This window comes from Arachis ipaensis, chromosome B6 (assembly GCF_059453495.1).
Source record: "Arachis ipaensis isolate K30076 ecotype BB chromosome B6, ASM5945349v1, whole genome shotgun sequence".
In the NCBI taxonomy this organism is placed as follows: domain Eukaryota; kingdom Viridiplantae; phylum Streptophyta; class Magnoliopsida; order Fabales; family Fabaceae; genus Arachis; species Arachis ipaensis.
The window spans coordinates 122,385,656-122,401,066 of NC_142441.1; positions in this window are offsets into that span (position 1 = coordinate 122,385,656).

Below are 15,411 nucleotides of genomic sequence, written 5' to 3' on the forward strand. Positions count from 1 at the left end.
TTTCAAGCATCCTTAGCTTTCTTTATTCATCTTTGTTCTTGTTTTGAGTTATTGGTAATTTTCGAAAATCTTGAGTCCATTTTCTAAAATTTTCAAAATTAGTATCTTTTTGTTTGAGTCTTGTTTTAATCTTTAAGTTTGGTGTCTTCTTGTTTATTTTCTTTTAATTTTCGAAAATTTATGTTTAGTTTTCTAAAAATTTTAAGTTTGGTATTCTTTGTGTGTTCTTGTGTTCTTTAAATTTCTTGAGTTTTGTTCTTTGTGTTCTTGTTAGTCTTGAAAGTGTTCTTGTGTTTTCTTTGTATTTTGATCTTAAAATTTTTAAGTTTGGTGTCCCTTGGTGTTTTTCCTTAAATTTTCGAAAACTTGGGGTGCTAGATCTAAAAATTTTAAGTTTTGCGTCTTTTACTTGTTTTTCTCTTTCATCATTAAATTCAAAAATAAAAAAATATCTTTTCTATCTTATCTTTTACTTAATTTTCGAAAATAACAATAAAAATTCAGATTTCAATTTTAAATTTTTATCTTATCATATCTTAGTTTTCAATTTTCAAAAATCAAATCTTTTCAAAATCAAAAATCATATCTTTTTCAAAATTTTGTCTTATCTTTTTTAAAATTCAAATTTCAAATTAAATCTTTTTCAAAATCAAATTTCAAATCTTATCTTTTTTTTAAATCTTTTTCAAATCTTTTTGTTTCTTATCTTATCTTTTCTAACTTCAAAATTTTTGTTAAATAAAATCTTTTTCAAATCTTTTTAATTTCTTATTTTATCTTTTCTTATCTTTTCTAATTTTAAATTCTTGAATTCAAATATTTTCTTATCTTATCTTATCTTTTATCTTATTTTAAATTCAAATCTTTCTTAATTAATTAACTATATTCTCTCTCTTCTTTTTTAAAACTTCCTAACTAACTCTTCTCTTTCTTAATTTTCAAAAACTCTCTTCTTCTTCTCTCTCTTCTATTTTTGAAAATCAATGACTAATTTTCAATTCTTTTTAAATTATTAACCTTATTTTCGAAAACTAATTAATAAATAAAACAAAAGCAAAAAATGTTTTAATTCTTATTTACTTTTTCTCTTTATACTTCTTCTCACTTCTACTTATATCATTTGAACTCCCCTCTTCTCTCACCCTACATCTTCACTTCTTCTATCTTCTTCTTTCTTCACATCTCACTGGGAGCTCTTTGTCAAGTGGCACAAAAAGCTTTCTTCCTTTCTTTTCTTTTCTTCTTTTCTTGTTTATGACCATGAATAGGGATAAAGAACCCCTCTTGACTCCTGATCCTGAACCTGAGAAAACTCTAAGGAAGCATTTACAACAAGCTAAAGCACAACAATCCGGAAGAGACCTTTCAGAAAGTTTTGAATAAGAAATAGGAGACATGGCTGAACCTGAAGGTGATGCCAGAAAGGTTCTTGGTGACTACACCATGCCTACCTCTGACTTATATGGCAGAAGCATCTATGTGCCTACCATTGGAGTTAACAATTTTGAGTTTAAGCCTCAGTTAGTCTCTCTTCTGCAACAGAACTGCAAGTTTCATGGACTTCCAATGGAAGATCCACATTAGTTCTTGGCTGAATTCTTGCTGATCTGTGATACTGTTAAAACCAATAGAGTACATCTTGAGGTTTATAAGCTTATACTCTTTCCCTTTGTTGTAAGAGACAAAGCTAAGATATGGTTGGATTCTCAACCTAGAGAGAGTCTTGACTCTTGGAAAAAGCTGGTTAATGCTTTTCTAGATAAATTTTTCCCCCTCAAAGAATGAGCAAAACTAGAGTGGAAGTTCAAACCTTCATACAAAGAGAAGGAGAATCCCTCTATGAAGCTTGGAAAAGATACAAGCAACTGATCATGAGATGTCCTCCTGATATGCTTTTAGAATGGTCTATCATAGGCATGTTCTATGATGGTCTATCTGAATTGTCTAAGATTTCATTGGACAGCTCTGCAGGTGGATTACTCTACTTGAAGAAAACACCTGCAGAAGCTAGAGAACTCATTGAGATGGTTGCAAACAACAAATTCATGTACACTTCTGAAAGAAATCCTGTAAACCATGGGAACTCTCAAAAGAAAGGAGTTCTTGAAGTTAATACTCTGAATGCTGTATTTGCTCAGAACAAGATCTTGACCCAACAGGTCAATATGATCTCCCAGCATCTGACTGGAATGCAAGCTGCAGCTAGCAATACTCAGGAAGATTCTTCTTAAATAGAAGCTTATGATCCTCATCAACCCATCATGGAGGAGGTGAATTACATGGGAGAACCCTATAGAAATACCTACAATTCTTCATGGAGGAATCATCCTAACTTCCCATTGAAGGATCAACAGAAATCCCAGCAAGGTTTCAATAACAATTAAGGTGGAAGGAACCAGAATAGGTTCAACAACAGACCACCATTCCCATCTTCTCAAGGGAAAATGGAAACTTCTAAGCAGAGCCTTTCTAACTTAGTCACTTTGGTTTCCACCCTCTCTAAGACCACCCATAGTTTCATGAATGAAACAAGGTCCTCTATTAGAAACTTGGAGGTACAAGTTGGTCAACTGAGTAAGAGGATCCCTGAGACTCCTCCTGACACTCTTCCAAGTAACACTGAGATGAACCTAAGAAAAGAGTGCAAGACCATAACAATGGAGGTAGAGGCCGAATCTGAGGAGATTGGGAAGGCATTGAACGCCAGTGAAGAAGGTTTCACTGGGCATTCAACACCCACAATAACAGCAAGCCTAGCGCTGAACGCCAATGAGGAACCCCTCACTGGGGGTTCAACGCCCATCCTGGCAGCAGAGCTGGCGTTGAACGCCAGCCAGGAAGTACTGGCTGGGCGTTCAATGCCCAAACACCCAGGCACTTTGGTGCTAAACACCAGTGAGGAACCCCTTATTAGGCGTTCAACTCCTAAACAGGCAGGCAGCTTGGCGCTGAACGCCAGTGAGGAACCCCTCACTGGGCATTCAACGCCCACACACCCAAGGAAGCTGGCGTTGAACGCCAGCAAGGATACCCCTGCTGGACGTTCAACACCCAAATTGACAGAGGGACTGGCGTTTATTGCCAATAAGGGTGCACAACATGGGTGTTTCACGCCCAATAAGCCAACAGAGCTGGCGTTAAATGCCAGTGAAAGAACACCCTTTGAGTGCTTAAATTTCACTCAAGAACTCCCTACCCCAGAACCAAAGGAAGCCCATGCTTGGTGCACGAAATTGTGATTACACTTTTCACAACTCCACACAACTAACCAACAAGTACACTGGATCATCCAAGTAATTCCTTACGTGAGTAAGGGTCGATCCCACGGAGATTGCCGGCTTGAAGCAAGCTATGATTATTTTGTAAATCTTAGTTAGGAGATTAATGATAACTATGATTCTGTTTATGAAAAATAATTAACATGAAATAAAAGGTACTTGTGATTCAGAAATGAGGAACAGGTTGACGTTTCGGAGATGCTCTGTCGTCTGAATATCTGCTTTCCTACTGTCTTCTTCTCCAAACACGCATGGCTTCCTTCAATGGCAAGCTGTATGATCCTCTCGGATGAAAAATACCATGCACGGTCACTGCACGGCTAATCAACTATCGGATTACTCGTCTCGGATGAAAAATACCAGGTACAGCTACCGCACGGCTAATCATCTGTCAGTTCTCACTAGCGTCGGAATAGGATCTCTCTATCCTTTTGCACACTGTCACTGCGCCCAACATTCGTGAGTTTAAAGCCCGTCATAGTCATCCCTTCCTAGATCCTACTCGAAATACCACAGACAAGGTTTAGACTTTCCGGATCCCAGGAATGCTGCCAATTGGTTCTAGCCTATACCACGAAGGTTCTGATCTCATGGACTCGATCCGTGGATCAGAGGCCCAAGAGATACGCACTCAAGCTGTCAGGCACGCGTTCATAAATGTGAGAATAATGATGAGTGTCACGGATCATCATTTTCCCCAGGTTGAAGTACGAGTGAGTATCTTAGAATAGAATCAAGCGTGATTGAATAAAAAACAATAGTAATTGCATTAATCCATTGGAACACAGCAGAGCTCCTCACCCCCACCTATGGGTTTTAGAGACTCATGCCGTAGAAGATACAATATAAAATAAAAATGTCATGAGTTTTTTAAAATGAATATCTAAAAGTAGTTTATATACTAACTAGTAACTTTGGTTTACAAAAAATGAGTAACTAAGTATAGATAGTACAGAAATCCACTTCCGGGACCCACTTGGTGAGTGTTTGGGCTGAGCTTTCAAGCTATCTCGTGAATATGCCTAAAGTTGGCGTTAAACGCCACCATGGGTGCCAAAATGGGCGTTTAACGCCAAGAAAGGTGCCAGTTCTGGCGTTTTACGCTAGAAAGTTTTTAAGCTGGCTTTTAACGCCAGTTTGGGCCATCAAATCTCGGGCAAAGTATAAACTATTATATATTTCTAGAAAGCCCAAGATGTCTACTTTCTAACGCAATTGAGAGCGCGCCAATTGGGCTTTTGTAGCTCAAGAAAATTCACTTCGAGTGCAGGAGGGTCAGAATCCAACAACATCTGCAGTCCTTTCTCAGCCTCTGAATCAGATTTTTGCTCAGGTCCCTTAATTTCAGCCAGAAAATACCTGAAATTATAGAAAAACACACAAACTCATAGTAAAGTCCAAAAATGTGATTTTTGACTAATAAAAATATAATAAAAAGTAACTAAAACATACTAAAAACTATGTAAAAATAATGCCAAAAAGGGTATAAATTATCCGCTCATTACAACACCAAACTTAAATTGTTGCTTGTCCCCAAGAAACTAAAAACAAAATAGGATAAAAAGAAGAAAATACAGTAAATTCCAAATATCAATGAAGCTCAGTTCCAATTAGATGAGTGGGACTAATAGCCTTTTTGCTTCTGAATAGTTTTGGCATCTCACTTTATTCTTTGAAGTTTAGAATGATTGGTATCTGAAGAACTGAAGATTGATGGTTTAGAAGTTATAGTAAACTCTCGTTGCAAGTATAGTTACTAAACCAAGCAATCAACCTTTCTTACAAAAGTTTTGGTTGTCACAAGTAACAAACCCCTTTAAAATTGATAACCAAGTATTTAAACCTCGGGTCGTCTTCTCAAGGAATTACAGGGAGGTATGTTCTTATTATTGGTTATGAGTCTTGTAAATTAGGGGTTTTAGAAAGTAAGGAAGTAGTATGTTGAATGATATGAAAAATAATAATAATAATAATAAAATAAACTCTTGGCAAGGTATTATAACTGGAAGTCCTATCCTGGTTATCCTTATCAACTGTAATGAGAATTGGATTTTTCTCCCACTTTGTTAACCTCTAACTATGAAGGTAAGTTAAGTGGATGAATTAATTTTTATTCCTCAGATCCTAGTCTTTCCTTGGGAAAAGTTAGAGTTATTGGAACTCGAATTAATTCTTGAAGAATTCCAATTTTCAATCAACAATGAGTTTGATAACTCAAGAGTCACCAATTATTTAACCAAAGCCAAAAGGGAAGAAAGTCTACTTGAATGAAAATAATTTGGATAAACAGAGAGCATTAATAAATTAAAGAGAGCAATCATAAGTCTGAAATACCTCGAATTATATTAAATAAAATATTCAAAACTTAACATGGATATTCATAAATTAAATTGGAAAACTAAATAAAAGGAACATTGAACCTGAGATCGAGAGGCACTCCTAAAACTAAGAGAAATCCTAAATCCTAAATCCTAAGAGAGAGGAGAGAACCTCTCTCTCTAAAAACTACATCTAAATCCTAATAATTGTGAATATGAAAGCTTATTCATGTATGGATGCATTCCCCCACTTTATAGCCTCTAATCTGTATTTTCTGGGCCCCAAACTGGGTCGAAAATAGCCGAGAAATCGTTGGAGAAGAAATCTGCCACGCTGGTTTTTTGCCACTGCAATGCGTCCACGTGGATCACGCGACCGTGTCGCCTAGCGTCAGGCAACTATGGCATATTATATATCAAATCGAAGCCCCGGACGTTAGCTTTCCAACGCAACTAAAACTGCGTCATTTGGACCTCTGTAGCTTAAGTTATGATCGTTTTAGTGCGAGAGGGTCAGGCTGACAGCTTAGCAATTTCTCCAACTTCTTGTATCCCTTTCACTTTTGCATGCTTCCTTTCTATCCTCTGAGTCATTCCTACCCTGTAATCTCTGAAATCACTTAACACACATATCAAGGCATCTAATGGTGATAAGAGAGGATTAATATTAGCAATATAAAGGCCAAAGAAGCATGTTTTCAATCATAGCACAAAATCAGGAAGGAAAACATAAAGCATGCGATTAGTATGAAAAAATGGGTAAAGAGTTGATAAAAACCACTCAATTAAGCATAAGATAAACCATAAAATAGTGGTTTATCAGTATCCATAGGAACTCAGAATTCAGATAGTGTTATTGATTCTCCTAGTTCAATATGTTGATTCTTGAACACAGCTACTTTATGAGTCTTGGCCGTGACCCTAAGCATTTTGTTTTCCAGTATTACCACCGGATACATAAATGCCACAGACACATGACTGGGTGAACCTTTTCAGATTGTGACTTAGCTTTGCTAGAGTCTCCAGTTAGAGGTGCCCAGAGCTCTTAAGCACACTCTTTTTGCTTTGGACCATGACTTTAACCGCTCAGTCTCAAGCTTTTCACTTGACACCTTCACGCCACAAGCACATGGTTAGGGACAGCTTGGTTTAGCCACTTAGGCCAGGATTTTATTCCTTTGGGCCCTCCTATCCATTAATGCTCAAAGCCTTGGATCTTGTTTACCCTTGCCTTTTGGTTTAAAGGGCTGTTGGCTTTTTCTGCTTGCTTTTTCTTTTTCTTTATTTTTTTTCCAATTATTATTATTATTATTATTTTTTTTTTTTCAATGCTTTTTCTTGCTTCAATAATCAATTTTATAATTTTTCAGATTATCAACAACATTTCTCTTTTTTTCATTATTCTTTTAAGAGCCAACAATTTTAACATTCATAAACTTCACTATAAAAAATATGCACTGTTCAAGCATTCATTCAGAAAACAAAAAGTATTGCCACCACATCAATATAATTAGATTATTTCAAGATAAAATTCGAAATTCATGTACTTCCTGTTCGTTTGCAATTAAAAATATTTTTCATTTAAGAAATGTGAGGGATTCATGGAATCATTCATAGCTTTAAGACATAGACTCTAAACTTTAATGATCATGTAATAAAAATAAGACATAAAATAAACATAAAAGCAGACAAATAATAATAAAAGAAAGAAAATTAAAGACATAAAAATAAATGACTCTAATGCTAATACTCATGTAACTCTTAGAATAGGTTTCTAATAATAAAAGTTATCACAGAGTTAGGACTCAACAACCTTGATTTTGAGGGGTAGGTGCTCCTTCAATCTGTGGTACGTTCAACTCTTCAAGGGACAGCTTCTGACGCTTTAGCTCTTGTATTTCATGCCCTTGTTTCTCTTGTTCTATGAGCATTTTACAGAGCATGATATTTTGATTCTGCTACTCTTCTTTAAGTTGATTCACAGCTTCTTACAGTTTGGTGACAGATGCTTCTAAGCGGGCCTAATAGTCAAATTGAGAAATTTCTGGGAGGAGCTCATGTGCCCCCCTCTTGATGAGGTTATCTTGAATTTGAGGTCCATCCATCACTTTTTTGGTGATTGGGCGATCAACTGTGATATATTCATCCACACCCATCTGTACCCTCGCATCTTTGCATAACAGACTAATCAAGCTTGGATAGGCCAATTTGGCCTCAGTAGATTCCTTGTTTGCAAACATGGAAATTTCAATAGGGATCAGCTGATGAATCTCTACCTCCTCCTCCAGCATAATACAGTGAATCATCACTGCCCTCTTGACAGTGACTTCAGATCGGTTACTGGTTGGGAGTATAGAACGCCCAATGAAATCCAGCCAACCTCTAGCAACTGGTTTGAGATCACCTCTCTTTAGTTGGTTTGGGACACCTTTTGAATTAGTAATCCACTTAGTTCCAGGGAGACATATGTCCTCTAGAACTTGATCTAGCCTTTTATCCTTGGCCATTCTCCTGTTAAAGGACTCTAGATCATCTTGTAGTTGAGGAAGTTTGAGAACATCTCTCACTTTGTCAAAGTGGAAGTAAATAATCTTCCCTCTGACCATAGTCTGAAAGGAGTAGAAAGCAGTTCCCTCTAATCTTTACTTTTCTGTCATCCACAGATTAGCATAAAATTCCTGGACCATGTTTCTTCTAACATGTATCTTAGGATTAGCCAGGACTTTCCAGCCCCTGTTTTGAATCTGCTCTTGGATCTCCGGGTATTCATCTTCTTTCAGATTGAACCTAACTTCCGGGATCACTGATCTTCTGCATATAATTTTGAAGTAATGGTCTGCATGTTCTTTGGTGCAGAAATTCTCATGCATCCAACGTGGTTTTGGATTGCTTTCTTTCTTGTCTCTTGAAGCGATTTGTCTTTCTTTGGGTGCCATGAGATTAGTTTGTTTTAACTCAGGGATCACAGAAAATCACACCAAACTTAGAGATTTGCTTGCCCTCAAGCAAAATAAAAAGAAAGAAGATGAATAGATGGAGAGAAGGATTCGAATGATGGAGTAAAGGGGATGGCCAAATGTATAAATAAAGGGGAGGGAGGGAATGGGTTCAAAATTTTAGAAAAAGATATGATTGAAAGATATGATTGATAAAAGATAAACATGATATGAAAAAGATGAGATTCTTTTCAAAAATTTAAAAGATAGGAAAAAGATATGAGGAAGTTAAATCTGAATTTTTGTTTATGCATCTAAGAAATAAAAGATAATTGTTATAAATATCTAATTTTTTATAATGGCTGGGTTGCCTCCTAGTAAGCGCTTCTTTACTTTCTTTAGCTGGACTTTTATTGAGCTTTTTAATTTAGTCTCAGTTTTGAGCATTCTTGCTCAACATCGCCTTCAAGATAATGTTTGATTCTCTGTCCATTAATAATGAACTTTTTGTCAGAATCAATATCTTGAAGCTCTACATAACCATATGGTGACACACTTGTAATCACATATGGTCCCCTCTACCGGGATTTCAATTTCCCAGGGAATAATCTGAGCCTAGAGTGAAACAGCAGAACCTTCTGTCCTGGCTCAAAGACTCTAGATGACAGCCTTTTGTCATGCCATCTTTTTGCTTTCTCTTTATAAATTTTAGCATTTTTGAAAGCATTGAGTCTGAACTCCTCTAGCTCATTCAACTGGAGTATTCTTTTCTCTCCAGCTATCTTAGCATCAAGGTTTAGGAACCTGGTTGCCCAGTAGGCCTTGTGTTCCAGTTCCACTGGCAGATGACAGGCTTTTCTATACACAAGCTGGTATGGAGAGGTCCCTATAGGAGTCTTGAATGCTGTTCTGTATGCCCACAGAGCATCATCCAGACTTCTTGCCCAATCCCTTCTACGGGTACTTACAGTCCTTTCCAGAATTCATTTTAGTTCTCTATTCGAGACTTCAGCCTACCCATTTATTTATGGATGATATGGAGTTGCCACTTTATGGTTAATTCCATATTGGATCAGAGCAGATTCAAGCTATTTATTGCAGAAATGAGTGCCTCCATCACTGATCAGTATCCTAGGGACACCAAACCTACTGAAGATATGCTTCTGGAGGAACTTCATCACTGTCTTAGTATCATTAGTGGTTGTTGCAATTGCCTCTACCCATTTAGATACATAGTCTATTGCCACCAGAATATAAGTGTTTGAATATGATGGTGGAAAAGGCCCCATGAAGTCAATACCCCATACATCAAACAACTCAATCTCTAGGATCCCTTGCTGAGGCATGGGATAACCGTGAGGTAGATTACCAGCTCTTTGGCAGCTGTCACAGTTACGTACAAACTTTCGGGAGTCTCTATAGAGAGTAGGCCAGTAGAAGCCACATTAGAGAACCTTGGTGGCTGTTCGCTCACCTCCGAAATGTCCTTCATATTGTGATCCATGGCAATGCCATAGGATCTTCTGTGCCTCTTCTCTAGGCACACATTTACAGATTACTCTGTCTGTACACCTCTTAAAAGAGATATGGTTCATCCCACAGGTAGTACTTTGCATCAGAAACCAATATTTTTGTTTGCTGCTTATTGTACTCTTTGGGTATGAATCTCATAGCTTTATAGTTTGCAATGTCTGCAAACCACGGTACTTCCTGAATGGCAAAGAGTTGCTCACCCGAAAAGGTTTCAGAGATCTCAGTAGGAGGGAGGGACTTTCCTGTTACCGGTTCTATCTGGGACAGGTGATCAGCTACTTGGTTCTCTGTTCCTTTTCTGTTTCTTATTTCTATATCAAACTCTTGCAGAAGTAACACCTATCTTATGAGTCTGGGTTTTGAATCTTGCTTTGTGAGGAGATATTTTAGAGGAGCATGGTCAGTGTACACAATCACTTTTGATCCTACTAAATAAGATCTGAACTTGTCAATGGCATAAACCACTGCAAGCAACTCCTTTTCTGTGGTTGTGTAATTCTTTTGTGCATCATTCAAAATACGGCTAGCATAGTAAATGACGTGCAGAATCTTGTTATGCCTCTGTCCCAATACTGCACCAATGGCATGGTCACTGGCATCACACATTAGTTCAAATGGTAATGTCCAGTCTGGTGCAGAAATGACTAGTATTGTGACCAGCTTAGCTTTCAGAGTTTCAAACGCCTGCAGACACTCTGTGTCAAAGACAAATAGCATGTCAGCAGCTAGCAGATTGCTCAGAGGTTTTGTAATTTTTAAAAAATCCTTTATAAACCTCCTATAGAATCCTGCATGCCCCAGAAAGCTTCTGATTGCCTTAACATTGGTAGATGGTGGTAATTTTTCAATTACCTCTACCTTAGCTTGATCCACCTCTATTCCCTTGTTCGAAATTTTGTGCCCAAGGACAATTCCTTCAGTCACCATAAAGTGACATTTCTCCCAGTTTAAAACCAGGTTATTCTCTTGGCACCTTTTTAGAACAAGTTCTAGATGATCAAAATAGGAGCTAAATGAATCTCCAAATACTAAGAAGTCATCCATGAAGATTTTCAGAAATTTCTTTACCATATCAGAGAAGATAGAGAGCATGCTCCTCTGAAAGGTTGCAGGTGCATTGCACAGACCAAATGGCATCCTTTTGTAGGCGAATACTCCAGATGGACATGTGAATGCTATTTTCTCTTGGTCCTGAGGATCTACTACAATTTGGTTGTAACCTGAATAGCCATCCAAAAAGTAGTAGTATTTATGGCCTGCTAGTCTCTCTAGCATCTGGTTTATGAATGGTAAAGGAAAATGATCCTTTCTGGTGGCTCTATTGAGCCTTCTGTAGTAAATACACATACACTACCCTATAACTGTTCTTGTAGGAACCAGTTCATTCTTTTCATTATGAACCACTGTCATGCCTCCCTTCTTGGGGACAACTTGGATAGGGCTCACCCAAGGGCTATCAGAAATAGGATAAATAATCCCATCCTCTAGTAACTTAGTGACCTCTTTCTGCACCACCTCCTTCATGGCTGGATTCAGCCGCCTCTGTGGTTGAACCACTGGCTTAGCATCATCTTCCAATAGGATCTTGTGCATGCATCTGGTTGGGCTAATGCCCTTAAGATCACTTATGGACTACCTAAGAGCTGTCTTGTGTGTCCTTAGCACCTGAATTAGTGCTTTCTCTTCTTGTGGCTCTAAAGCAGAGCTTATAATTACTTGAAAAGTGTTATCTTATCCCAGAAATGCATATTTTAGGGACGGTGGTAGTGGTTTGAGCTCGGGTTTAGGAGACTTCTCCTCTTCCTAAGGAGTTTTCAGAGCTTCTTTTGTTTCCTCTGGTTCTTCCAGGTCAGGCTGAACACTTTAAAGATGTCCTCTAGCTCTGATTCGAGACTCTCAGTCATATTGACCTCTTCCACCAGGGAGTCAATAATATCAGCGTTCAAGCAGTCTTTTGGTGTGTCTGGATGCTGCATAGCTTTGACAGCATTCAACTTAAACTCATCCTTATTGACTCTCAGGGTTATCTCCCTTTTTTGGACGTCAATGAGGGTTCGTCCAGTTGCTAGGAAAGGTATTCCTAGAATGAGAGTTGCACTCTTGTTCTCCTCTATTTCCAGCACTACAAAGTCAGTAGGAAAGACAAATGGCCCAACCTTGACAATCATGTCCTCAATTATGCCTGATGGAATTTTAATGGAGCCATCAGCAAGTTGGAGACATATTCGGGTTGGTTTAACTTCATCAGTTAAACCAAGGTTTTCGATTGTGGATGCAGGTATTAGGTTTATACTTGCCCCAAGATCACATAGAGCTGTCTTGGTACAAGCATCCTCTAATGTGCATGGTATCATAAAGCTTCTGGGATCTTTAAGCTTCTCTAGTAAGCTTTTCAGAATGACTGCACTGCATTCTTCAATGAGGAAAACTTTTTCAGTTTCTCTCCAATCCTTCTTATGACTTAAGACTTCTTTCATGAACTTAGCATAAGAGGGTATTTGCTCAAGTGCCTCTGCAAACGGAATCTTTATTTCAAGAGTCATGAGATAGTCTGTAAAGCAGAAAAATTATTTATCCTGTTCTGCTTGGCGGAGTGTCTGAGGATAAGGCATCTTGGCTTTATATTCTTCAACCTTAGTTACTACAGGTTTATTTCCTACATAAGTGGTTGGAGAAGCCTGCTTAAGGGGGTTGTTATCACCACTTGCAGGTGTGTGATCCCTCACTGGCATTTGAACGCCAGGATTGGGTGCTGCATGGGCGTTTAACGCCAGATTGCCACCCTTTTCTGGCATTTGGACACCAGAACTGGCCATCCCTTGGGCGTTTAACGCCAGTTTTTCACCTTTTTCTGGCATTTGAATGCCAGAATCATTTCTCTCTGGGCTCTTACTGTCCTTAGAGGAATTTTGGGCAGTAGCTTGGCCATTCTCTTTCAGTTGTTCCTTTCTTGGCTTTCTGCTGCCTTGAGTTGAGACATTCAATGTCTTCCCACTCTTTAATTGAACAGCTTGGTATTCTTCTGTTATCTGTTTAGATAGCTGCTGTCTTGTCTGATCTAATTGTGCTTCCATATTCTTGTTAGCATTTTTAGTGTCTTGGAGCATCTATTTAAATTCTGCTAACTGTTTTTTTATAATGAGCAATTGCTGATTGAGTTCAATAACTTGTTCTTGAGGACTAAGTTCAGTGGATACTGCTTTAGCCTCTTCCTTCATGGAGGACTCACTACTTAAGTATAGATGTTGATTTCTAGCAACTGTATCAATGAGCTCTTGAGCCTCTTCAATTATTTTTTTCATGTGTATAGATCCACCAGCTGAGTGGTCTAGAGACATCTGGGCCTTTTCTGTAAGCCCATAATAAAAGATATCTAACTGCACCCATTCTGAAAACATTTTAGAGGGGTATTTCCTTAGCATCTCTCTGTATCTCTCCCAGGCATTATAAAGAGATTCTTTATCCTCTTGTTTAAAGCCTTGGATGTCCAGCCTTAGCTGTGTCATCCTTTTTGGAGGGAAATACTGATTCAGGAATTTGTCTGATAACTGTTTCTATGTTCTTATGCTTGCTGTGAGTTGGTTATTTAACCACCTCTTAGCTTGATCTTTCACAGCAAATGAAAATAGTAACAATATGTAGACATCCTGATCCACTTCTTTATCACATACTGTGTCAGCAATTTGTAAGAACTGTGCCAGAAACTCAGTAGGTTCTTCTTGTAGAAGACCGGAATACTGGCAATTTTGCTGTACCATGATAATGAGCTGAGGGTTTAGCTCAAAACTGCTGGCTCTGATTGGGGGTATATAGATACTACTCCCATATGCAACAGTAGTGGGGTTAGCATATGACCCCAGAGTCCTTCTGGACTGTTCATTTTCACTTAAGTCCATGATGGAGAAAGGGAGAAGATGTGGAATAAAAATTTTATTCTTTTGTTTGAAAAATAAATAAAAGAGAAATTAAAATATTTTTGTTTTTATTTTATTTAATTAAGGATAAACCGAATTTAAAATAATTAGAAAAATAGAATATAAATTTTGAAAACTAAAAGAAAAAGAAAAAGAAATTCGAAAACTAAAATGATTAATTAATTAAGAAGATTTGAAAAATTTTGGATATGATTTTCGAAAAATAAAGAGAGAGAAAGTGGTTAGGAAGTTTTGAAAAAGATATGTATTAAAATTAAAGATACTTGTAAGAAAATAAATAAGAAAATATTTGAAAAAGATTTGATTTTAAAATTTTAAAGATTGAAATTTTCTTAACAAGGAAACACCAAACTTAAAATTTTTCAATCAAAATAATAAAGTAGGACAAGTAATTCGAAAATTATAAAGAAAAAGAAAAAGATTTTGAAAAATTTTATAAAATATTTTTGAAAAATATAAAAAGAAAATTGAAAAAGAATTTGTTTTGAAAAAGATTTAAAAAAATAAATTTTTAAAATTGAAATTTTAACTTGACTAACAAGAAACTACCAAATTTTAAAAATTTTGACTAAATTAACCTAGGTAATTCGAAAATGATGAGTAATTAAAGGAAAATATATTTTTTCTTTTTTTTTTTGAATTTAATGAGGAAAGAAAAAAAATAATAAAATGACACCAAACTTAGAATTTTTAGATCAAAACAAAGAAAACAAATAAGAAAACTTTGAAGATCAAGATGAACACCAAGAACACTTTGAAGTTCAAGATGAACACCAAGAATAAATTTTGGAAAATTTTTAAGAAAATAAAGACACAAAGGACATCAAACTTAAAAATTTTTATACTTTGGACACTAATAATTCGAAAATGCACAAGAAAAACAAGGAAAGATACAAAACAAGAAAAACTAAAGATCAAACAAGGAAAATAAACAAGAACAACTTGAAGATCAAGAAAGAACTAAGAACATGTAATTCGAAAAATTGAAAAAAAAAATAAAAGCATGCAATTGACACCAAACTTAAAACATGAAACTAAATTCAATTATTAGTTTATTGGTTTTTATCTATTTATTAAAAATTTTTGAAAACAATCTAGCAAAAGGAAATAAGGATTTTAAAATTTTTTAACAAAAACAATAATAAAAGACTCAAATTTTAGTGACTATAAACCAAAAAGATAAATTTTTCCTAATCTAAGCAACAAAATAAACCGTCAGTTATCCAAACTCGAACAATCTCTGGCAACGGCGCCAAAAATTTGGTGCACAAAATTGTGATTAAACTTTTCACAACTCCGCACAACTAACTAGCAAGTGCACTGGGTTGTCCAAGTAATACCTTACGTGAGTAAGGGTCAATCCCACGGAGATTGCCGACTTGAAGCAAGCTATGGTTATTTTGTAAATCTT